This window comes from Magnolia sinica, chromosome 3 (assembly GCF_029962835.1).
Source record: "Magnolia sinica isolate HGM2019 chromosome 3, MsV1, whole genome shotgun sequence".
Lineage (NCBI taxonomy): Eukaryota > Viridiplantae > Streptophyta > Magnoliopsida > Magnoliales > Magnoliaceae > Magnolia > Magnolia sinica.
Window position 1 is genome coordinate 83,173,859 of NC_080575.1, and position 25,201 is coordinate 83,199,059.

General features: G+C 42.2%; 1 non-coding gene across 1 annotated transcript; it reads right to left on the bottom strand.

The window, feature by feature from the left end:
• Positions 1 to 12,914: 12,914 nt before the first annotated feature.
• Positions 12,915 to 13,018, bottom strand: LOC131241880 (small nucleolar RNA R71). Its single transcript, XR_009169446.1, has one exon. It is a non-coding gene; the product is annotated as a small nucleolar RNA R71 (small nucleolar RNA).
• Between the last annotated feature and the right edge of the window lie 12,183 nt (positions 13,019 to 25,201).

Consider the following 25,201-nt stretch of genomic DNA (forward strand, 5'->3'; position numbering starts at 1 on the left):
GGTCCCACGTAGGGCCCACCTTCTTGGGTATATATGTTATATATAATATATAATATATATATGTATATATATATATATAATATTATATAAAAGTGATGTACAGGCCTTGGCCTGGACGGTTACATACAACAAGGAGGGCCCCACTCGTGAAGTGGGTCCTACCGTCCAAGGACGGTGGACACCACACGTACGTAATGGTGTGGCCCACTCCAAGTGGATGAACGGCGTGGATGGGTTCCATGGACCCCACAGCCAGCATACACCCATGACCGTACACACTTCACGGTAGCCACCTCCATAGGGATTGATATCAAGACCTCACGTGTTGAAACTAGGCATCTTTCACTCCGTCTGTCACGTGAGTTAGGGCCCACCGTGATGTTTGCCAAACATCTAACCCATCAGTCAGATGCACCATTCCAGCGTGGGCATAGGTCTCAAAAATCAAGTCAATCCGTGACATGTGTGGGCCATACCAGATACAACAGTTGAGAGGGCTACCCTCCATTAAAACATTCATATACATTCATGAGGCCCACCGAGATGAGGTCCACAAATCCAGCCCACCCATCGTGGATGTCCCACTTGAATGGACGGTCGGACCAAGCCCCAGCCGCATCCAAGGCTTAGGTGGGTCCCACGCGCAGGCCACCCCTGCTGGGGAATCGTGCCAAGGCCTAAGTGTTGCAATGAGGTATCTCCACTCAGTCTGCCATTTGAGCTATGTACCTAGGTGTGTAAGGAGGGCCCCACACGAATGTGGGCCCCACCGTCCTGGGTGACAGACGTCTTGAAGGGTGCACGCACACCATGGTGGGCCCCGTCAAAAAGGGTGGACGGTGTGGATGGGTCCCGTGAACCCCATGCCAGTCCACACCCACTGTCAGTGCACACCCACCGTCAGTGCACACTCTATGTTAGCCACCTCCACAGGGTGCGACACCATGACCTCCAGTGTTGAAGCAAGGTATCTTTCACTCGGTCGGCCACCTAATCTAAGGGGCTGGGTGGCCCACGTCAGTTCACATTTCACTGGCAGCCACTCCCATTATTAGCCACCTCAAGGTGGGCCCCCAATGGATGGTTGGGATGGCACATAAACATCATGGTGTGTCCTACATGGATGGGGCCCACCGAAAATGGCATGGATGATAAACATACATATTAGGTGGGCTACAACCATAGAAAGAGAGAGAGAAAGAAGGAGAAGGACACCAGCAAAGATGGAGGAGCCCCGCCAATATGGGCCCCTCTTTGATACAAGGCCTACATCAAGGTGGGTCCCACATAGAGCGACCCTTAAATTAAAAAGAAAAAAAATGGAAAGCATAATCTAATATCACCCACCGCTTGATCTTCTTTGCTCCCTTGGCTTGCCAGTCTCCTTGGCTTCGATTCCAACGGAGGAGATGAGGTTTGGATGGTTGAGATGAGAGATGAAGGGGTAGGAAAGTGGGCCACCTTTGATGCTTGGGAAGCCTAGAGAGGTTCATACGTATGGTGTTTTTTTTCCTTGCTTGGGAGAGTAGTTTTAGAATGAATGAGGGAGAAAGACTTGTAAAGGGAGAGAGAGAGAGGGAGTGATGGATGATGGAGTGATGGATGGGAGAGAGAGAGGGATGGGTGTGTAAGAGCTTTTTGACTTTTATGGCAAAAGTTGTAAGAAAAGCATGGGTTTGTAAGATCTTTTTGACTTTTGGGGCTTGCTTGGGAATGGGTGAAAGGTGATGTGTACTTGACATGATGGGATTGATGGGTTGATTGATTGATGTGACATCATGGAGAGATTCTTTCGAAATTCGCACGCGCGTCATTTTCCTCGCACCCAACGCTGGCCCACATCTCCCAACCAGGGTATCGCCTCGGCGCGCGAGTCGCGGCATCGGAACCGCGGCGACGACACGGTCGCTAATGTACAAGTCCTGGGTTGAGTCGACTCGGATTGATGGCATGAGAATCAGGGTCGTGTGCAAATACCGGTTAAGGTTCGAAGGTTGCCAGAATTCGACCGGGAAGACCGCGGAAGCCTATGGAACGGTACGGGCTTGGATACGGGTCTTACAACATTATTCATATAAGAGAGAGAGAGAGAGAGAGAGTCGGTGATGGAGGGGCCCCACCACTATGGGCCCCACATGATTATAACTCATAAATTAAAATGGGTCCCACCTATAAGTGGGCCCTCAAATGTAAATTAATGGTAGATAACCCACCTATTGGCCTCCTTCTTAGTCCCATAGCCTCCTTAGCTCATTGCCTTCAATTTTGATGAAGGTAGATGATGAATGAATGGTTGAGATATGAGATGAGAGGGTGGGCCACACTTGTTGTTTTGGGAGAGCTTGGAAAGGCTTGGAAGTGAGGTATTTTGGGTTGCTTGGGAGTGAAGAGAGGGAATGATAGAGAGAGAGGGAAGTAATGGATTAAAGGGATGGATGGAGTGGTGGTTGTAAGGAAAAGAAATAGAGAGGTATGGATGTGTTTGAAATTTAAAAAAGAGGGATGGGTAGGGAGAGAGAGAGAGAGTTGACTTGGAAAAAAGGAGGGATGTATTGCTTGTACTTGGGGTATGGAGTGTACTTGACTTGATTGATTGATTGAGTGATGGGACATGTTGTAGAGATTCCCTCAAAATTCGCAACGCGTGGCATTTTCCTTGAAATGAACGTGGGCCCACATCTTCTGGCACGGGTATCAGTTCAGTGCGTGAGTCACAGTGTTGGAACCGCAGTGACGACGCGGTTGGTAGGGTAAAGTTTTGGGTCAAGCTGACTTCGGTATGCAGGACTCGGCTTAGGGTTGCGCGTAAAAGTCGGATACAGGTTGAGGGTTGCCGAAATTTGACTGGAAGGACCACGGAAGCCTACGGAATGATACGGTCTAGGATACGGGCCTTACACTCGGTGCTGGAACCGCACCGACGGCGCCTTCGCAAGGATACAAGTTTCAAGTCGAGCCGACTCTTGTTTGCAGGACTCGGTTTAGGATCACGCACAAACATCGGATATAGGTTGAGGGTTGCCGAAATTCATTTAGGACAACCGTGGAAGCATACGGAATAGTACGGTCTAAGATACAGGTCTTACAAATCTCCCCTCTTAATAAAAGTTTTATCTTCGAAATTTACTAACGTCATAAATAGACATTAGTCATAAAAGAGGGGAAATTGTTTTACTATGAAAAATCAGAAACATAACATACGAGTGTAGTCAAACAACAAGGAGAAGGGGATAAAACTCGTGAATCTCAACCTCTTACTTCCAGAACGTCTCCTCTATGAGCAATCTAGCAAGACGATGCAGGGGCCAACTTGCACGAATCATCGACGACTCCTCCTGATACCTGAGGATCCTGCTGCTTTTGCTGCCGCTGCTGGGGTCTCGGCAGCAGATACTGTTGTCGCTGCTGCTGTTGCTGAGGATGAGGGCACTCGCTCCTATGATGCCCTATCCCACCGTATTCAAAGCAAGTACTTGTGAACTGACACAAAGGAGGTGTTGGAGGTACTACTAGTGCCCTCGGTTACTTTTGCTGCGGTTGGGGGCACTCCCACCTACGGTGTCCTATCCGATCACATCCATAATAGGCACTAAAAAGTTACCTCAGAGGTAGTACCGAAGGTCTTGCTGGTGCTTTGACAGCTTGGTAGGTTGCGTGTCTCCGCTGCTGTCGATGCTGTCGGGAGCTACTGAAGGGCGCCCGCCTCTTCCGGTCTTCTAGCTGAAAAATGGTGGTTATCGCTAGTAATATCAGCTACAGCTGGTTCGTACTCACGGACACGGTCGGTGCTATGCTAGATTCGAACGGGGGTGCAGAAGTCTCAGGTGGGGGAACAGGAATCTCAGGCGTGGAAGTGGAAGTTGCTCGGGTTACTTGCTTAGGTGTCATATCCTACACGAAGGAACAAGGGCCTATTACCATAAACACTCTCGAATACATACATAATGAGGAGCTATATCAGGAAGTTTCTAAGTTCTTCGAACTCGGGGATCTAATCATTCTAAGTTCTCAATAATCATAAAGTGCATGATAGTTATCATCAGATATGTGATGTTATCTTAAGGTATTCCTAAGTTATGCTCTGATACCATCTTCTGTCACACCCTAAACTTGGAAACCGGGCTCACAAAATTCCTCATCACCAAATCTTGTGCCGACAGCCTCCATAGTACCCCATTCTCGACTCCTAGCGTGCATACGCTAGATTCCGATCCTAGGATCCTACAAAGAGGATTTTTAAACATACATTTGTCTCATAAGAAGCATAACAACAAGTTTACCCAAATCACAAGGGCAACATCATCATCACATATCTACTAATATAAACATTTGAATACAATGCTAAAAGAAAAATGCATATATTGAAAATCAAAGCTCCATAAGTTAGCTACACGCTCCAAGCTCGATGCTGCTGCAACCTAAAGCCACCTGCACGCATCTATTGTGCATAAGTTTATAGAAAGCTTGGAGGGTGGTGTAAGTGTGTACATAAGATAAGTGCCAAGTATACAATATAATGCCATAAATCATACAATATCAGAAATACTGGCAATATTATGAATCATATGATATCAGAGTAAGCGGAAACACTGATAATTCCATAAGTATCATCAGCCTTATCTAGGCTATGCTATGCAAAAATATAATAAGCCAATATCATAAACTGAGGAAGCAATATAGATCAGTTATACATTGCGGAAACATAGTAAGACAAATATCATATACTAAGGATGCAATGAAATATGCAAATCCTAATGAGTCCACGAATACCGTCAGCCGTATCTAGGACATATAAATGCAGAAACATGGCAACCCAAAATGCTTAAATGCTGTGGATGAAATGCAATATGCGGTGTGAAGGAATGACCATGCTAGAGTGTGAAGTCGGGATGATAGTACATAGTATCACAGACTACGGGGTCCACTATAAGGGACTTCTAGCCAAACCAGTCCCAAACCTGAATTTGGATAGTCACATCCAATGTGGTAAACTCTTGATCTCAAGTTAGTCGCGCCTCAACCGAAATCCTGGTCATTACGAAAGTACACGTAACAAATTGTTGCACATCACCAGCTCGAGTGGATAGTGAATGAATGAGTATGCAATTCTTGCTCAATAAGTCCACATATCAATATTGTACATCTCTGAGATCATCACCAGGGTCTATTATACTCTACGCTAGCTTGTCGCCCCATCAAGTGCACAATACAATTGGGTAAGTGGAAGAGACCTCACTACCTGCCTACCAATATCAGCCCGGCTCGTCGATAGCGGACCCATTTAGGAGCTAGTCAGACTTAGCCTAGTTATGCATACTACCTCAGGTAGGTAAGGCTACACCCCTTCCCAACCGACCATGACACAGTGGGAGATGCAGCCTACTAGAATACTACCCTCATGCACTCATATATATCCACTCGGTCTCGATGTTGGGGCATCCTCTGGTACCAAGAGGGTTTAGGGATTTTCACCTAGGGCCATCTATGGCGGCCCGATGCTAGTAACAGATTTTTGGTGTCCCATCTGGCCATCCACGACATGACTGTGGAGGCTACGGCCCTGATGTCGCTAGGACGTACAGTAATCACCATCACACAATGCGAGATGCATGAGTCACGTAGTCCAATCATGCATCAGTCCTACGTATATAGTGCGCTCATGTGGGATAATTCGGCCGATCAGGAAGTCCCATAAACCATCTATATTATGGCATATGCAATGGTCAATCACATCTCATAATAAACATGGAGATGATGCGCACGGGCATGTATCATGATGCTATGCTGTCACTTACTCATAGTCGGTATCAATAACCGGCATCGACAATGTGGACATTTAACTAACAATGCTCCAAGGAATGGCCCACATAGAGCTTAACATATAGTGAACCCATGACCTCATACAGGGGCCAAATATACAATACTATGGGCCTCACTCAAGAACTTAATACATATTATGATAGGCCTTTCACATGGGCCCAATATACATCACAATGGACTCCATCACCTGGCCCTCAAACGAATACAATGGGCCTCATCACATAAGCCTAATATACATCACATTGGGCCTTAAACACGGGTTGAATACACATTACAACAGGCCACAAATATGGGCCGTATATACATCACATTGGGCCTTGACAATCGGCTTATACAATCGAAATCGGCCTCAACAATCGGAATCGGCCTCGACAATTGGAATCGGCCTTAACAATCGGAATCGGTATTGACAATTGGAATCGGCCTCGATAATCGGCCTCAATAATCATAATTGGCCTCAACAATCTGCCTTAACAATCAAATCGGCCTCAACAATGGGAATAAGTCTCGATAATCGGAATCGGTGTCGACAATCGGAATCGGCCTCAGCCTCAATAATTGGAATCGGCCTTAACAATCGGAATCGGTATCGACAATCGGAACCGACCTCGATAATCGGCCTTAACAATCAGAATCGGCCACAATTGAAATCGGGCTCGATAATCGGCCTCAACAATCAGAATCGACCTCAACAATCAGCCTCAACAATCAAAATTGCCCTAGAGAATCGGAATCAGCCTCGACAATTGGAATCGGTATCGACAAGCGGAATCGGCCTCAATAATCGGCCTCGACAATTAGAATCGGCCTTGATATTCGGACTAAGGGAAGGTCACAATGTGGACATTTAACCAACATTGCTCCTAAGGAATGGCCCACATAAACATCATTACATACATCATGGTAAAATCACACATCACATCGGGCCTTTAATATACAACTGGTGGGCCCTACACCTGAGCCTCAATTACATCACATGGGCCTCTCATATACATTATGTCGGGCCTCACCAAAGGTCAGGAACACATCACAGTGAGCATCCTCACGTGGGCCATATATACAATAATGTAGGCCTCGCCAAATGGGCCACAAATACATCATAATGGGCCTCATATCTGTGCCGCATATATATCACTATGGGCCTCATAACTGGGCCTCAAATATATCACGATGGGCCACAACTCATGGGCCTCAAATATATCACAACGGGCCTCATCACATGGGCCGGGTATCCGTCACTTTGGGCCTCAAACATGGGCCTCATGTACATTACAGTGGGCCACATCAATGGGCCTCATATACATAACAAGTGGGCCCCATTACATGCCAGCAGGTGGGCATCATGGATACATAACACGTAGCAAAACAGTGGGCCACTTGCTAGACATTCAGTCCACCAATGTGGGGGCCACAAGAATGGATGGTGGATATAACGCATATCTCATGTGGGCTCCACCAGCTAGAGATGGACGGTATAGATGAAACATATATAACACGATGGGCCCACGTCCAAAAAGGGACAGTTTGGTTATAAAACAAATACATCAACGGTGTGAATAGAACTCATATATCACGGTGGGTCCCACATGGCAGAAATCAGAAGGACGGCGGGGATAAAATACGTACATCATGTGGGGTCCACATCCCTTGGGCGGCTTAGATTAAACACATACATCCCGGTGGTTCCCACTGTCCAGACAGCTAGGCGGTGTGAATGTAAAGTACATACGTCATGAGGGTCCCTTGGAGAGATGGTATGAATGCAACGCATACGTTGAGGTGAGCCGCATAAGTGAACGGCATAGATGAAACACGTATAACATGGTGAGCCCTGAGATTACACAACAAGTGGGCCCACCGATCATGGCAGGACAGTGTGGATCATACAACACATATATCATCATGGGGTCCACGTCCCATGTGGATGATATGGATGACCACACACGTGATGGGCCTTACGCTCGGCCCTGGACAGATGGCCATGATATTTAATACATCACGGTAGGCCCCACATGACACACCGTCCAGAGATGGATGGTGTAAGAATACAGTATATACATGAACGGGGATCCCACGTCACATCCCTGGATGGATGGTTTGGATATTTACATATCCTCGTCATCAAGTCACAGGACGTGCTAACGTTCGTACAACAGCCATAGCTACTGGAAGAGGATACTCAGCCAATTCGATTTCCACATTAGGTGGGTCCCACGTGGGACCCACCACTCTTATATATATTATATAATATAGTATATATACATATTTATTTATCATTTAATCGACAGCTCTAGACGTCCATTGACGGACAGTCGGATGAAGCCCCTCCTCAAGATGACCCTCGTCCTGATATTAAACGGACGGCTTGGATAAGGCCCTCTGGGTCCCCTGTGGAACACATGTGGATGGATGGTTTGGATATAACAAATACATCAACGGGGATCCCACCGTCCAGCAATATGGACGGTGAGGATATTCATTCCTCGAGACCGGACCCACACAAATAGCTGACGCTAACTCAACAGTTAGTTGGTGGGGCCCACAGAGCTTGATGTCGTCAGTACAGCAACTATACTGCTGGTGGGGTTCATGCAAATGGACAGCGTAGAATAAGATATATACATCACACGAGACCACAAAAAAAATGCTGACAACAATATGACAGCTATTTCTGTGGGTACCCACCGTTCAAATGGACGGTTTGGATGATCATCAGGTGGGTCCACATGATCAAGGGGGAGAGAGAGAGAGAGAGAGAGAGAGAGAGAGAGAGAGAGAGAGACGGTGAGGAGGGCAGGGACCCCACCACTATGGGCCCTCCCTATATAATACATACATCAAGATGGATCCCACATATGTGGGTCCTCGAATCACAAATTCAAATATGAAAATCACCCACCTCAAGATCTCTTCTTGCTTCTTCCATCAACAGGTTCTAGAGCTCCAAGGAATCAAGATTCAACGGTTAAGATTGACTTTTGAGGGTAGAGATGGAAGGTAGGAAGGTGGGCCACACCTAGCTCTTTCTCATGGAGAGCTTAAACGTCCACCTCTCATGGTTTCTTGGGAGAATAAGTTTGAAAATGGGAGAGAGAGAGGAGTGGTGGGATGATAAGAGATGGGTGGAATGGGTGTTGTAAGGAAGGGAATGGAAAGGTATGGGTTTAGTTGAATTTTGGATAAAAGAGGGATGGGTGGGGAGAGAGAGAGTTGACTTGTGAAGGATGAGGTGGCTTGGGTGGTGTACTTGATTTGTAAAATGATGTGCATTTGATTGATTAATGTGACAGGTCGTAGAGATTCTCTTGAAATTTGCAACGAGCGGCATTTCTTTAAAATGAACGTGGGCCCACATCTTCCGGCCCGGGTATCGCCTCGACGCGCGAGAAGTGGCGTTGGAACCTTAGCGACGGTGCGGTCTCAAGGATACAAGTTTCGAGTTGAGCCGATTCTGTTTGTAGGACTTAACTTAGGATCGCGCGCAAACGTCGGATATAGGTCAAGGGTTGCCAGAATTCGACCAGGAGGACCGCGGAAGCCTACAAAATGGTACGGTCTAAAATATGGGGGTTACATGAGAGGTCTGATGTAAGACGTTGCATAGACTCATTATTCATATGGCTGGACCAAAAGAATGTACCATAAATCGACCATAACTTTGATTTGTGTATCATTTTAGGATGCACAACCTATCGATCTTTATCATAATAGCCCATCTGAGGTCAATCTACACACAAAGTGGGTTGCATCAGTCCATTTCGCAGGAAAATCTGCACTTGCAGCTTAAGAACAAAATTTTAGGAAAAATTTACTTTTTATAACAATTCTAATTTTCATAGTAGTTTCTTCTTTTTAGGATTTTAGATTTCCAACTTCTTAAAAGTTACTTATAATCATGTTAGGACTCTTCTAGTAAGGTTTATCTAGACTTTCTATTTTTACCAATTTATGCTTTAGATGAGTTTTACTATTTTGGATAATCAAGATTAGAATTTTGTTGTTTTTGGTAATTATAAATTTTGGTTTATTTTTTTCTTTATTAATAATATAATTGAGAAAAATATACATTATACGCATTATTAAATAAATTATTTAAGTTTTATCTCTTTCTTCTTGTGGATTCAAGAAACTACCTTGCGGATTCAAGGTTTTAATCACTTGAGAAAAACGATGATCTTGCTTATCATTTTCCCATGCTCTTCCTTGTGTTAGTTTGAATGCACACTTTGTTAAAGGAAGTCCCTACACTCAGAAACTATGTGAGCCCACCATGATGTTTATGAGAAATATATTTGTCCATATGTTTGGTTATATAATTTAGGACCTGAGCCAAAAAACAAGGTAGATCCAAAACTCTAGCGTGCCGCACGATAGGATAAGAAATTGTGAGGATTGAATGTTCATTGAAACATTTGTGTGGAAACATAAGTTTTGGACCAAGCTTCTTTTTCTTTTCCTTTTTTTTCTTTTTTTTTTTTTTTTTTTGTGTTTTTAGTTCATCTCATTAGTAATGAACTTATGAATAATTTCAATGTTAGGCATTTTACCTACCCGCATTTTATTGTCATAAGGCCCCCTTGAGTTTTAAATTTGCCTCATTTTTTGGCTCATTTCCTAAAATAAGGCTTGGAAAACGAATGGATAGGGTAGATTTCTCACGAACATGGTGGTGTTGAGTGTCAAATATTGCAGATATCCCCCTATTTATACCTTGGTTTTATGAACATGATAGCACTTTTTTTATGTTAGCTTGTTAGTACACACCCCACTATCATTACACACTCCACTTTTAGCCACCTCCACTAGGGAATCAATACCATGACCTCAGTGTTAAAATGAGGTATCTTCACTCAGTCTACCACTTAAGTTATGGATCAGGGTAATATGATAACACTTAATTGATATATTTATGCATGTTTGTCGTGCAATGTGATTTTGAGAGATTAAGGTGAAAAGGATGTTAAAAGCATGAGAATTGATGCTCAAGAATTACTAAGGCAAGGATGGATCTTTGGAGACCAAGATTGAACATTTCAAGAGTCCAAGATCCAAGAAAACCAAAAAAAGAAGGAAAAAAAATCGAGTTTGCAAAGTGCAGAATTCAGAAGTTGTTAAACTTGACCGTCGATGACATCAAACACACTTTAATGACATTGAAGGAGGCTCGATCACATCGAAATTTAAGAGGAAAATCAAGTTTGGTTGCTGGATTGTTGGGTACAAATTTCGATTCCATCAAAGATAGGGTTCGATGTCATCGAAGCCAGTTCGATGACATTGAGATTTTCAGGGATTTTGGGCTTAACTCGTTGGACTGTTCTGGGTGATTTATGATGATATTGAAGACCCCTTTGATGACATTGAAGCCAGTTTGACGACATTCGATGACATCGAAGTGACATCGAAGGTTACATAGTGCGTAAATTTGAGGTAGTTTTCGTAGTCGGTTGAACCAAGCCTATTTAAAGGGGTTTTCTGAGGCATTCTAAGCACAAATTAGGGTTGGAGGAGTAGAGCAAAGGGTGTAACATCTTCTAATGAGTTATTTCTTCTTCTCTGTTTAGTTTCTTATGTTTTTCTTTAAGAGTTTTAGCTTAATCAAGTCTTTGGTTGGCTAATCTCTTAGCTAGAGTTAAGATATGAAGCTTATAGGTTATTTTAATGTCTTTCTTACTTTAATTTACGTTCATGATCTTTATGTTAGATGTTTCATAGTTATGGTTTGAATTTAAGAGGTATTTTTATTATTACTTTAATCTATTGTCGACTTTGGGCATGGTAGATGCTTTGAAAATTCATGAATTCTTTCTTTTCTATTTATAATTGTTTGATCTATAGAATTCTTTGGTCTACCATTGACTACGGGAATGGTAGATGCTTAAAACTTTCTACAATCACTTCAATAAGACTGTTATACATAGATCATCACTATAAATGTTCAAAATCTATTTTAGAACTGTTTATGATGTTTTAAGTGCTTTGTCATTCAACTGGATAGATTAGGACTTCAATTCCAGTTAAAATATTGATTGAATCAAGTAAGGATGCATTAGGGTGACTACAAGTGGATCCTTGGCGCTCTAGTATTTCTTTTATTAATAGTTAAATTTACAACAACATCTCTTTTCAATTTTTAGATTTAAGTTTAGTCTTTACTTCTAATTCTTAATTAGTTCAGAAATTTACACATATTCAGTCCATGTGGGTATGACCTTGGTCTCATCAAGATTATTACTACAACGCAACCCTGCACTTGGGGTACAAGCAAACAAGTTTTTGGCGTCATTGTCGAGGATTGCAATGTGTGAAATTTCTGAATTATTCAAGTTTTAGAATTAGTTAGGATTAGGACTAACTTTTTTCTTTGTTTTTCTTAGGTTTTTAAAATTTTGTTTCAGTTTCTAATTTATTTTTCTGTGTTGTAGCATCTAACATAGCAAGCTCTCTTCAATAATATCCCTCTAAGTTTCTCTATTTTATAATTCCTAGTTCTGAATTTCTATTTGTTAAGAGTAGTTTTAGCACTTTGAGGTTGTGAGTGTTTCATGCCCAAGTGCGTTCGTGACAACACTCTGCGTCTATTGAGAGAAGGATGACTAGTCAAAGGATTGCCTATCCATCACCGGATTAGACACCACTTGAGATCCTTTGAGTTAATTGAGGTGATGGCTGCAAATCAACCTCAACACCCAGTTGAGGAGGTTTAGGATGAGAATGAGGTGCATCATGCTCCCCCACCTCGAACATTACAAGATTACTTATAATCGGTGGGGGTAAGTACACTTTCTTGCATGATATTTCCACTTAATGTAGGAAACATGGATTTTAAAACGAGAGCGATACAACTCCTTCCTAAATTTCATGGACTAGACTCTGAAAGTCTATACTTGCAGATAAAAGAATTCGACGAGATAGTTGCCACATTGCACTTTCCAAATATGTTTGATGACACAGCAGGATTGAAGTTGTTTCCCTTTTCATTGAAAGAGAAGGCTAAGTCATGGTTACACTCCTTAAAGTCACGATTTATCGGCACATGGGCCGAGATGACCCCAGAGTTCCTTAAAATGTTCTTTGTGGTACATAAAACATACACTTTAAGGAAGGTGATTTTGAATTTCGCCCAAAAAGAGGAAGAGACCTTCCAATGTTGGGAAAGATTCAAAGATCTCATAAATTCATGTCCACATCATGACTATGAAATATGGTGGGTAATAAGCTTTTTCTATAATAGATTGACTTCGCCCATGCACCTGTTCATAGAAATGATGTGTAATGACGAATTCATGAACACGGAGGCCGATGATGCATGGGAGTACTTTGATTTACTCGTTGAAAATGCATAATCATGGGACACCTCCTCAAGACCCACCACTTTTAAGCCTTCTCAGTCAAAAGAATGGGGAGAAATGTATGTCTTAAAGGAATAAGACAATATCAGTGCAAGGGTAGCCAATCTCACAAGGAAAGTCGAAGCCATGGAACTTAAAAATGTAGAAACAGATAAACCTGATGAGGTTGTGAAAGTTATTTGTGGTATTTGAGATAGGAACATAAATGTAACCTTGGATTGTCCCACAATTACTACTTTTCAAGAATTATTAAATGAGCAATCAAATGCTGTAAACAACTACCAACAACTATTCAGCAGACCCACCTTAAATACTTATAATCCCAACTGGAGGAACCATCCAAACTTCATTTAGAGGAACGGATAAATGGCCAATCCTCAAGAGGCCCTTAGTCAATTTCTTAATCAAAGGAAACCTCGAGAGGATCCGGTCCAAAAGCACATTCAAAACTAAGAGCTCTTCAATCAAGGAACACTACAAGCATTACAAGACCTTACTAAGGCCATACATAGGATTGAGTCACACTCAGCGATTGGAGAAAAATGGACTTTTCCAGCCCAACATCTACCCAATCCGAAATTGCAATGTGAGATAAGTGACTCGAGCTCTTCTCATCACTTAGAGCAAGTTAAATCCATCACCACCTTTAAAAGTGGAAAAATAATTAATAAGACTATCCTGATGAGGGCTAATGAACCTAAGGACTTAGGAGAGCTAAGAGAGATGTTGGACCTAACATTGCTCCATAGGAGAAAGAGCCAGAAAGAGCATACAAGACGATTGTGTCATTCCCCCAATGGTCGATTGCCCCAAAACCTCTATCTAACTCTCAGGATATTTAGGAGGTTTTAAAACAAGTGAAGATCAACATTCCTCTCGTAGATGCCATTAAAGTAGCCTCCACCGGTTAATATCAAGTACCAGCGTGACATAGAGTAAGGCATCCATCTCCCTAATCATATCATCATCTAAATCAGGGGAGTGGGCTAAGCACGTCTCTAAAGTGTCAGAGTATATAGTTAAAAGTGCTCTATCATTCATGAATGAGTCGATCAAGTTAACATCGTAGGTAACATTAACATCCTCAGGTTGTTTTCACATATTAAAAAAGATATTTAGCTCTAATGTCATGTTCCCAAAAGATAATTTCATAACTCCATTCCTACAATTGATGATGGCATTTGATGTAGTTAGGAATTAGCGACCAAGAGTAATGGGAATCTGAGTGTTTATGTCTATGACATGCTGAGTGTCTAAAATAATAAAATCTAATGGATAGTAGAATTTATCGACTTGGACTAACATGTCCTCGATTATCCCTCTCGGTACACGAATTGAACAATTAGCGAGTTGTTGTGTGGTCTTGGTGGGTTTTAATTCACCAATTCCAAGCTATTCATAGACCGAGTAAGGGATTAGATTTACACTTTCTCCTAAGTTAAGAAGTGTGTGCTCAATCTAATGATTCCCAATTACACAAGTGATGGTTGGGCTACCAGAATCCTTGTATTTTTGTGGCACATCTTGCTTAGGGATAACACTCACTTTTTCTATCAAAAAGATCTTCTTTTGTATATTCTTTCATCTTTTGGTAGTGCATAAATATTTTAGGAACTTGGCATATGAGGAAATTTGTTTAATATCATCCAATTGAGGGATACTGACTTTCACCTATTTAAGAACCTCTAAAATGTCCTAAGTATTGGCCAAAGGCTTAGGTGAAATCAACCATTGTGGGAATTGTGCAATCGACTTGTCTTGTGTGTCTGATTTTTTCTTATGTGGGATGTTTCTAATTCCATAATTTTTCTTAGAGTTTTTCGAGTCCTTAGGCTTCTCATCCCTCGTCGAGATGGTCTTGTCAATTGTTTTTCCACTTCTAAGAGTTGTGATGGATTTATCTTGTTCCACATGTTGGTTCGAAGAGATCGGGTCACTTATCTCACATCGTATTTTTGGATTAGGGAGAGGTTGGGCCGGAAAAGTCCCTTTCTCCCTAATCAATAAGTGTGACTCAATCCTTTAAATGGACTTGCTAAGGTCTTAGAATGCTTATAAAGTGTTTTGATTGAAGGGCTCTTGGTTTTGAATGTGTTTAAGAACAAGATCCTCTTGGGGTCTTTGCTGATTTGGAAATTATGTAAAAGCCCCTTGAGAATTTCTGTTTATATTAACCATTTGACCATTCCTCCAAATGAAGTTGGGATGGTTCCTCCAACTGGAATTATAAGTATTTGAGATGGGGGTGTTGAACAAACTTCGATAATTATTTATGGAATTCAATTGCTAATGTAACAACTCTTGAAATGCAAAAATGGTGGGACATTCCTGTGTCAAGTGTATGTTACTGGCACAAATAGCACATACAACTTCAATGGTCTCTTCAAGTTTGACAGTCTCTACTTTTTTCAGTTGCATGGCTTCAATATTCTGTGTGAGACTAGCCACCCGTGCACTCATGTTGTCCTCTTCTCATAAGATATACATTGCTCCCTTTACTCTTGATTAATTGGGCCTAGAAGTCGTGGCTTTTGAGGAGGTGTCCCATGACTATGCAATTTCAGCAAGTGAATCAAAATAGTCCTATGCATTATCGGTTCCCTTGTTCATAAATTCTCCATTGCACATCATTTCTACGAATTGGTGCATGGGTGAAGTTAGTCCATCATACAAAAATCTTATGACCCTCCAAATTTTGTATCCATGATGTGGGCAAAAGTTTAAAAGATCTTTAAATCTCTCCCAACTTTGGAAGAATGTCTCTATAAGAGTTGTTATGTTTAGTATACATAAATTGTCAAATTTTGTAAGAAAAAAGTTCTTCAAGGTCAGATTATAAGTATGAAATCACAACAACTCTACATGCCTGAAGATCAGCTCAAGATCGGCTTATGATTAACTCAAGATGGGCACATCTTCTCAAGAAGTCATCGGCACATCTTCTCAAGAAATTGATGCCTGAATTCAAGACAAGATCAAGTCAATGCTCAAGACAAGGTGTCCATATATTTGTTAAAACATAGGTGGTATAACCCTAGAAAGACCTTACGTTTAGGTACTTTAAAAAATTCATTAACTTAGGTTTTAATAAATGTTTTTTCTTTGGAATTCGGCCAGCCTAACTTCTGGTTCAGTCAACATAACTTCCTCGACCAGCCTAACTTCAAGCCCGAGCAAAATGATAATTTCTATTAAAAATTCAGCCAACCTAAGTTTTGGTTCGGCTAGACTAAGCTTGATATTCAGCTAGCCCAAGAAAGTTCAAGTCAAATTCTAGGAATGCAAATATTTGATTTTTATGAGAATTCAGCCAGCCGAATTGTAATGTTTAGCCAGCCAATTTTTAGATAGATCTTATCCCGCACAATCTAATAACCATTGGAGCAAATCCAGTGGAATTTGGCCACCCAAATCTAGTCTTAGGCTAGCCGAATTTCCAACCTCTTTTCCTATAAATTGAGGCTTTCTCTCATTCTAAATTATAATGAAAATTTACTATAATTCTTCTGCAAGAGAGAAAGAAAGAAGCTCAAGTCCTCGGCAAGCTATCTATGTGGTATTTATAATTTTAATTTATAACATATTCAATTCCCTTTTCTCAAGATCATTTTAATATTATTTTAAGAGAGTAATCTATATCGTTCTTTGAGATCTAAGAGAATTGAATCAAGTAGGATTTTGGTTTTTCATTTATAAAATCTATAAAACCCTATTCTCTTTCTATCTGATTGAACACTGTGCCATTTATGTTTAAGAAAGAAGTTCTTTTGGTACAAGCTTCTGCCACGTCTTCAAATTCCATTTAGAGATAAGTACATTATTTTACTGTATTTCATTTTTAAGGTTTGTTTGAAATAGCTTGTGAAAATTTCAGTGCAGTTTTTATTTATGATAGCTTGCGAAAATCACAAAAGGATTTTTTATTTGTGATAGCTTATGAAAATCACAAAAGGGGTTTTTATAGTGATAGCTAGTGAAAATAACAAGAAACTGTATCAGGTTATTAAGGTAAACCTGTGAAAACCTTATTATAGTGAAAGCCAAAATTACAAGGGTAGTAACTTTGGGAGTGGAGTAGGTGTGGTTGTTTTAAGCACTGAACCACTATAACTCCTTATGCCTTGTGGTGAATGTTTTAATCTTTTGGTAGTGGATGTTATTTACTATTTCATTCTTGTAGTGAATTTTGTAATTCTTTTATCTTCTCTTGCTATTTTGAAAGATTGATTTTAAAGATATTCATGAAATAAGGTTGTCTTGCCTAATATTTTAAGGTGAAGGTTGTCCTATGAATCATTTAGAATCAAGGTTTCAATACTCAGGCGATTGAGATTTTTTGTATTCTTTATATATTTTGCATTTATTTGTTTATTTGGTATTATCCTATTCACCCTCCTCTAGGACATCGCTAGCTCTCATTTTCAATCTCTTCCTCTTTTTGGGAGAAATTCTTTATTGGTCTCCTCAGGGTGTTGTTCTTGTAAATCGGGAAGAACTTTGTAAGGAAATCCTAGGTCATCTTAATCCATGTCCCTATCTATGACTTGGCCTTTTCCTTTAAGGAGAAAGGAAATAATTTAAGTCTAACAGTGTCATCTGTTATGTTTGGGAAGTGCAAGATTGCTACGATCTCATCAAACTCTTTGAGCTGTAGATATGGACTTTTAAAATCAAGTCCATGAAATTTCAGAAGTAATTGGATCATTCCCAGTTTAAAGTCTACATTTCCCACATTGTGTGGGAACATGATGCAGGAAGGTGTACTTACCCTCGCTAATTGAAGATAATCTCTCGACATTCTTGGTCAAGGGGTATTGTCCACCTCATTCTCGTCTTGATGTTCCTCAACAGGACGATGTAGTTGATTTGCAGCCATGATTTTTGTAGGCTCAGAAGATCTTAGATGATGTCTAATGCGGTGATGGATAGGCAATCCTTCGACCAATCCTCATTCACTTAAGAGACGTGGAGTGTTGTCACGAACCCACTTGGGCATGAAACACTCTCAGCCTTAAGGTCTAAATACTAACACTAAAATCTAAAAGACAAAACTCTAGAGATAAGAAATCTGAAAAGGGAGAAAGTTGGAAAGAAGTCACTAGATCGGAGCTACTATGTTACATTTCAACAAATCTGTAATGCCCTGGTTTTTAGAACCCGAGTATACAACTCGTTTCCTGAGAACCCGGGAGTTAATAGATCTTTAATTGGCAATCAATATAAAATCAAAGGGCACATAGCGGAAATTAAGCATAGAATAAGCCGTAACCAAAATAAGAACAATATCTTGGTCCACTCAGCAGGTGGACCCAAATAGAAAACCTTAAGTTTCAATTGTGCTAAATAAACATCAACAACTAAATCTACTAGTTCAGCCTAAAGTATTCAGCTGCTTCCTGGTGTGGCTCCTCCTCGTATAGCTCTTCCTCCACTGCAGCTGCAATAATCTCGAGATTCGCTGCGTATTCGCCCATACTTGCACCTACGTCCTCTGTATGGTTGAACATTGATGAATGAGTGGCCAGCTCAGTGTGATTTTCCCTTCAGATTACACACTGCCGCCTTAGACAATTATAACATAAAACAAACAGGGATAAAAAAATATGATAAGATGCAATCTTGTTATATGCATGGATATATGAGTGCACATCAATTGGGGATGCTCATCCAGTTGGCTTTTGGGTAAAACCTATGCATGTGGCTAGTCACTAGAAAAAGTACATAGTACATGCGTAGTGCCAAACTAACCGAAAGTGGGCCGATAGTTGATGGTCTGGGAGCTAGCGAAACATTACCACGACTAAGGGCATGTGCTATAGCATCCAGAATTAGCCATCTGTCATCGCCTGATTGCTATGTATGCATGATTAGCTAGACCATTATTAATCCATTTACAATCAGCAAGTTTAATGAAGCTCAAGGTCATTATGGGGAGCTCATAGCTCAGTGTAGGCCGATGGCTTGGGCATAGTGTCTCATGACCACCATCCCCGGCCCATGAGTCTACTGCCTTAGGGTGTGGATAGAACCCATCAACATGTGGCCAATCAACTCTCAATGTAAGGAAAACTACCATCGTATACTCCATAGATGGTAAGTCCCATGAATTAAACTACTACTAACATAACCTCCATGTTAAGGGCCTAATTATATCGCAATCAATTCTGTTACACCCTAAGTACGGATTCTCTTTAAACAAAGGTTCCCTGAGAGAGGTTTCGAGTCATATGTGTCTTGCAACCAATACCATAATATGAGAAGATGACATTTAAGTAGCAAACTATTTAAACAAGGCATGATTCAAAGATTCAAGTAGTCATATAATTCAAGAGTCATATGACCATAACTTAAAAGTTCCAAGGCACGCATTCGAGGAAGTTAATCAAGTGATTCATGTGTTTGAGTAACTAGTCAAATGATTTAATTAATTCTAAAACATGAGCTTAAGTAAACTAATCAGGTATTTCAATCAATCTAAGACATGTGATTAAAGCAAACTAATCAAGTATTCAAATTAATTCTAAGGCATTTGTTTAAGTAGACTAAGCAAGTATTCTAATCAATTCTTAAGAAATTTGTTTAAGTAAACTATTCAAATGTTCTTAATCGATTTATTTATGTAAATTAATCAGGTATCAGATCAATTATAAGGTATGTATTCAAGTAACTATCCGAACGATTAACCATTTTTGGGTCATCATTCGTAGTTATAATAAAAGCTATCCTTAGCCTAATTTAGGGATGGAAAGCTTAAGGGGAGAAGTCATCACCTGTAGGATTATATTGCCGTCATTGATTCACGTTCCTGTGAGTACATTGCAGCCTAAATCACATAAGTAGCCTCCTAAAGTTATAGTTTGTATCAGTCAAATATTCCCAATGTTCTAACTAACCACTACATTGAAGTTATGTGGGTTTGAAAGGTCCCATGAATAAGGCTACTTGGGCCTGCACTAGAGTGACCAGGCCCAACAGATTTTTGTCCAACAAGGGCCCAAATTGGGCCCAAAATTACCCCTAATAAGGGCCGAACTGGGCCTTTATTTTGGCCTAGGTGTTGGGTCAAATACAAGCCCAAGAATGTGGCTGGGTTAGGCCGTCCCTGGCCTAACAAATGGACAACCCAGATGAGCCCATGTGCCAGCTTTTGCACTAGCTGAACTAGGCTAGGCTCACCGTGGCCCAGCAGCCATTTGTACTAGTTACAAGCTGGGCCATTTACTGGCCCAGCGGCACCATAATCTTGGCCCAACAGTGTTGCACATGGTGCGGTCCACCTGTGTTGTGCAACGTGCGGCCCACCTGCCTTGTGTAGGGTGTGGCCCACCTGCCTTGGCTCCTGTGAGGCCCACTGAGATTGGCTCAGGTGTGGCCGATCACGGCTCAAATCACGACCCCATTCAGGGCAGTGTTTGGCCCACACCTCAGCCCAGACTGGTGGTTGATGCCCAACCCAAACTGAGGTTGATTTGGGCCCAGTTCATGTTGTTGTTTGCAGCCCAGTTTTGAGCTGGTTTCAGCTTAGATCGTAGCCCATCTGAAAACTGTTTTGAGCCCTGCTCGTGGACCTACTAGAAGACTGATTTCAGTCCAACTTACGGTCCAATGAAGGACTGGTTTCGGCCCACTTCATGCAATAATTGAAGGCTGTTTTCATGGCCCAAGTGAAGGTCTCATTCATCTTCAAATCATGGCCCATTTAAAGGCTTGCTTTCTGCTCAATTTTTAGCCCAGCTGAGGGCCGATTTCTAGCATTTTCACAGCCCATCTGAGAGGTCCTTCAACTTAGATTATTGCCCAATTGAAGGCTTAATTTCAGCTCACTTTTTAGACTACGTTCGGTTCATATTTCATGGCCTGTCTGAAGCTATTTTTGGCCTGACTGAGGGCCATTTGAAGGATGTCTTTCATTCCTGATTCTAAGCCTAGTTAAGGGGCATTTTCAGCTTCCTTCCTGGCCCTATTGGAGGCTATTTTTAGTGCATTGCATGACCTTGATGAAGGTTCATTTTCAGCCCTCTGCACAGCCTGATGAAGGCCTGTCTTTGGCCCATTCTTGGCCCACTACACAACTTCCAATCTTAGCCGACCGAAACTCCCACAGTAATGTACCATTGAATGGAAGAAAAATGAGGGGAGTTAGACTATTACCTGGCCTGCTCAAATGCTGGCTGAGTTGGCTCAACTCAGTTGCAACTACAACAATGGACAGTAATTGACACCTGTGGACATCCATTTAAAGTTAGCAAGGCGCTATGATTTAAAAAAATGACCAAGGCAACTTAAGGCCTTTACCTGATGGATTCCTAGCCTAAGGATTTAGTGAGGCAGCAACCTAACTCTCCTGAGTGGTTGAAAATGAACGTGTCGAGCTAGAGATGGGCCATGTCGAGCTGAGTAGCTGCTGAGTCACTCTCCCTCTCACATGTTGCTATTCTCTCTCTCTCTCTCTCTCTCTCATTTTTCTCCCCCTTTCCTTCCCTCTCTCTGGTGTGAATCCCGAGAGCAACAGTAGCCCCTTTTATAGGCATGAGAGAGAGCCATCCAACGGTTGGGAAGAAAACACCATTTGCAATGACCACCCTTGAAAATTCATGATGCGTGGGGTCCATTTAACCCTAAGGATGGATTTCTGCTGCCATGGCCCACTAGAAAAGCATATTTTAGCCTTGGTGAGGCCCATCTCGTGATCGAGGGTCGGATGGTTTAACTGAGAAGATGAAGTGGACATTAATGACAAATCACCACCTAGGGTATTTCAACATGGTCTGGTTCGTTTTAGTGGACCAGATGGGGCTGCTGATCACCGTGGGGCCCATTTTTGGGTCATTCAGGTGAGTTTCAAAATATCTCACAAGATATTCTAAATTTCACCGTTTTCTCTTGAGAGGGAGTGTTTCTCTCCATTATCTTATACCACCCTAAGGTGTGGGGCTAAGATTACTCCACATGGCCCAGGGGATGGCCAGAACCGTGCTAACACTCATTTCCCAAAAGGGAAAAACTCCTTTTTGCTTTTCTTACTGTAGACGGCTGCCCGACCATTTTGGCAGCGAGAGGATGTGCTCTCTAACAGCGAATAGATGGCTAGGATTGCCTGGCCAAACTGGCCTTGGATCACTCGTCTACACGTAAGTTGGCTCACCATTAGATGATCTGGGAAGATCTCATGCGGTTGATTAGTGGAAACCCAGAATCTAAACCTCATTGCATGGGTCTGGTTTGACTATACGATTTTGATCGACCGGGACCCACAAATCCGATGGATGGTTTGGATCAACCAGTTAATGGCTAGGGTGGGCCACCTAGGAGGCCGACGTTCATCAGTTTCAAAAACAACTTTGGCAGGAGATTTTCTCACTTTTTGCAAAGAAGCTCGGTTAAATCCAGTTTGACCAGCTTGATCCGACCGGTACACCTCGTGCATGGAGACTAGGGTTCACACACACCCTGTGTGGGCTCCACTGTGATGTTTATGATAAATTCACTCCGCCCATTCATCTTGGGAACCCTTCTTTGGGGGTCCCGGGCCGTTGGTTAGGTTGACCAAAGTCTAGGTGGGCCATTCATCGTCCGATCATAGTCTTTAACCGATTTGAGCATCGGATCATTTCAGGTTGGGTTATGCATGGTCAAAGTGGTTTCCAAGGGTCCTTGGTGCACTCTGGCCCAATTATTTCTTTCAGGGCTGCTTCTAATAGTTTGACACCATGTAGGGACATACATTTATCTGCCTATCCCTTTGTGGGATCCCATATCTGATCAGGATCATCGGTGTGGGCCACCTACCCGAGCTCATGCGCTCCCATCCCTTGAGGAGTCTAAGGTTGGATTCAATGGTTAGGTTGAAACATGGACCCTAAGTCGGTGGTTTGACAGTTCTAAGTTATCAGTGTCTAGTTATTCTATGACCAATGATTTAAGCCTGCTTGATTTGAGATGGTCAGCATAACTTACCCTTATAAGTGGTGTAGGGTCCTTCTTAGCTCCTAGAGCCTCTGATGGGTAGCTTTAATGGTGGGTGGGGACTTCGTCCTGCATATGTTGAGTTTAAGTTATTTGTTAATTGGTCCTGAGTTCTATTAATTTGGGTTTAAATGGTAACACCCGCGTACCAGAAGTGCTGGGTGTTACAGTTTATCCCCCTAAAAAACTTTGCCCTCGAAATTACCTATGGTGTATTACTGAACAGGTGAGGGTACTTCTCCATAACCTCTGCTTCCTGTTCCCAAGTTGCTTCTTCCTCGCCATGGTGTGACCAGAGAACCTTGACTAGTGGTATCGTTTTCATCCGCAAGACTTGCTCCTTGCGATCCAGGATGCAAATAGGTTCCTCGGTGTAGGAAGCATCCCCTATGAGCTCTACCTGCTCCCAGCTGATGATATGCGACTCATTTGGTGTGTACTTCTTCAGCATGGATATGTGGAAGACGTTGTGAATGTTAGCCAAAGCAGTAGGAAGTGCCAAGTGGTACGCCATGACTCCCACAAGATCCAAGATTTCGAATGGCCTAGTGAAACGCGGTGCCAACTTCCCTTTCTATCCAAACCTCATCAAGCCCTTCATAGGTGAAATCTTCAAGAACACATGATCGCCCACCACGAATTCCAAGTCACGACGTCGATTATTGCATAGCTCTTCTGTCTGCTTTGACCGGTGCACAGTTATTTCTGAACAACGTCAATAACCTGAGTAGTAGCTTGGACAAGCTCGGGCCCTAACAAACTCCTCTCTCCAACTTTTGCCTAGCACTGAGGGGCTCGGCTGGGGTGACCATAGAGAGCCTTATACGGCGTCATACCTATGCTGGACTAGAAACTGTTGTTGTACACAAATTTTGCCAGAGCCAAGTGATCATCCCAGTTGCCTGGAAGTCCAAAACACATGCCCTCAACATATCCTCTAAGATCTGATTCACCCTCTCGGTCTGTCCATCTGTCTTAGGATGAAATGTCGTACTAAACTTGAGTTCTATGCCCATTTCTTCCTACAACCTCTTCCAAAAAGGCAGAAGTAAACTTGGAGTCTCGGTCTAATATGATCTCCCATGGAACTCCGTAGGATCGCACGACTTCCTGAATGTATAACCTTGCCAGGCTATCGGTTGAGTCGGTCATGCGAATCGGAAGGAATTGGGCAGCCTTTGTCAGCGATGACCCATATTGAGTCGTGCTTTCTCTTCATCCTAGGAATTCTAGCAATGAAGTCCATAGAGATGCTATCCCACTTCCATTTTGCTAATGGTAGGGGCTGAAGAAGTCCTGCAGGCTTGCAATGCTCAGCCTTTATCTTCTGGCATACCATACATCTTGTTATAAAGCCTGCTATGTCTCTCTTCATGTTGTTCCACCAATATTGTCTCTTCATGTTGTTGTACATCTTCGTACTCCCTGGGTGTATGGCCATCCTGGAATGATCCACCTCTGCCATTGCTTCTCTCCTCAAATCTGCATTGTCGGGTATGCATACTCGCCCCTGATATCGGAGACCACCATCACTATTAATCCTCTAATCGGGCATTTCCTCGCCTCTGCACCTCTCTTTCATCTTGGTAAGCCACTCATCTTGGTCTTGGGCAGAAATTACATGGCGAACTAGGGTCAGCTCTGTAGTCAAAAGAGCTACGTAAGTATCCGGCTCATCAAGGGTAAGCTGGATGTCGAAGTCCTACACGAACTCCATCATCTCCCACTCCTTGATCATCAAGGTGGCTATCAACTTATGTTTCTTCTTTTGGCTCAATGCATCAGCCAGGGAGTTCACCTTACCCGGGTGGTAAGATATGTCGAAGTGGAAGTCCTTGAGCATTTCCATCCACTGATGTTGGCGCATGTTCAAGTCTTTCTACATGAATATGTACTTGACTCTTGTGGTCGCAGAACAACTGGAACTCTTCCCCATAGAGATAGTGCCTCTATATCTTCAAGGCAAAGACCACTGCTGCCAATTCCAGATCGTGTGTCGGGTAGTTCTCCTCGTGCTTCTTCAATTGCCTCGAAGCGTAAGTGCTCATTTTATCATTCTTCAT